At 37.6% G+C, this 1,864-nt stretch overlaps 1 protein-coding gene across 1 annotated transcript in view; it reads left to right on the top strand.

Annotated features, from left to right (window-relative positions):
• TEX11 (testis expressed 11) overlaps window positions 1-1,864 on the top strand; it is a 136,971-nt gene that overhangs the window by 37,545 nt on the left and 97,562 nt on the right. The gene's annotated exons all lie outside the window — the stretch shown is intronic.

Raw genomic sequence — 1,864 nt, 5'->3', positions numbered from 1 at the left:
CTCTTCCTCCGTCCCTTTTGTATTTCCATTAAGAATGTGGAAATATTTCCCTTAGCTTTGGAACATATTGCTGTCTGCTAACCTCAGAGCATAAGGGCGGAGGCAGTGGTGGGTGGGAGTAGGATCAGCTAAAATTATTAGTCTAATAAATTTTGGTATTTGCACATCAATCAAGTAAGTATGTATTTTGCACTTACTGTATGCTCAGTACTATAATAAAATGTGTACTGTTGTGTCAAATCTGGAAATGTTAACGGAATAGTGCAAAAATACAGCAACTATATGCAAGAACCCTGTCTTGCACTGGATACCTAAGCCCAGCACAGATTCTGGCACGTAGAAGATACTCAGTAATTTCTAGTTAAATGACTTTACGTGAAAAATGTATTTTTTCGGAGATGTCACGTAAGGTGTTTTGAGTATCAGGGGATCATGGAGTAAAGTATATCAAATCCATTCGCTACACGTCTTCCCTTTCTGAGTACAGGGTTAATTCTGGTTCTTTGGAGATACTCCCATAATTAGTTTAACTATTATGAAATATACATTTGCCATTAATGAAGTAAATACAGACGTGGTCATTAAGATTAAAGTACTCACAGGCATATATATCTCTGACAGAATATTTATGCAAATAACTTCTTTATGCAAGTTACTTTAGTGCTCAAAGAATGGTCAAACTCTAAAGAATTATGCCTGACAGAAGAGGCTTATGCAGTTTATAAGAGCTCTCCTTGTCTCAATTTGGAATGCTTCACGCAAGTGTAATATACTTGAAATTTTTATTAGAAATCATTTTTATAAATCGAATTATTTAAAATAAGCCAAAGGAGCTAACTAGTTTAGCATGAGTTTTGCAACAGGTTTCCTTTAAATGAACAGCCTTTGTGTAAAGCGAATGATGAGGGAGTTTTGTTGGGCAGTATTTGCAGGTAGAGCACGCACAAAGTATGTGGCATCAACCTATCAAAACATTAGTATGCCAAGAGGACAGGAATGGGAAGGACAAAAAAATGTATGCTGGTGCCAGAGACGGCTTCTGGAAGCTTAAGTCTGTGGAGGTGAGCTTGAAGTTTATGCCAAGAATGAGGATGAATGTTCTCCAGGAACTGGTCGTAAGAGCAGGCTGGGGTTTGAAGTGGCATGACACGTAGGTGATTTTCACAGATGCCATGGGTTGTTGACCTCTTACCTGTTATCATTTTTAAGAAAACCTTACAGAAGGAAAATATGATGGTGACAAGACATGACTGACATCCATACCATAAGCTAACGTATTAGATGTTTACTATATATTTAGCGGCTATATTTTTAGGAAGATAATTTGGCTTGCAGTCATACATTTATAAAAATCTTTATAATAATAACTTTATAGAGCACCACTATGTTTGAGTCTTTTGTGTTCTTATCACTCGAACGAGATTGAGAAAAACAAGGAAGAGCTTAAATTCTAGCTCTAGTTATTATATAAGATTTCGGTCTCTTTGCCTGGTTATTTTTTCACATCTTTCGGAACGAGTGCATGCTCTACAGGCCTGTCTTTTGAGAACAGCGAATATCATGTTAGAGGTTACATACAGTTTGGAAGTGCCCGTCCAGTCTAAAAGGAAAAGCCCGGTTCTCGCACGAATGCTAAGATACCAACGTTGCTGTCGTGTGTTAGAATTTTGTTGAAATAGAAGCCTAGAACATAAAGGACAATAAATGGGTACTGTTTATAAAGCTCTTTTGTTCCCCTCAGTTCTTGTTAACAGATCTCAGTTTCGGACCTTTCTCAGTTTATATGTCTCTTCCCTGCCTTCTTTTTTTGCTAAGAAAAGTTCAAGAGCAGCTGCTGCACTCCTTCTGCCACACTCTTCTGATC

The sequence above is a fragment of the Pteropus alecto genome, unplaced genomic scaffold, assembly GCF_000325575.1.
Source record: "Pteropus alecto unplaced genomic scaffold, ASM32557v1 scaffold312, whole genome shotgun sequence".
NCBI classification, from domain to species: domain Eukaryota; kingdom Metazoa; phylum Chordata; class Mammalia; order Chiroptera; family Pteropodidae; genus Pteropus; species Pteropus alecto.
This window is presented reverse-complemented; position numbering and strand designations above follow the sequence as displayed.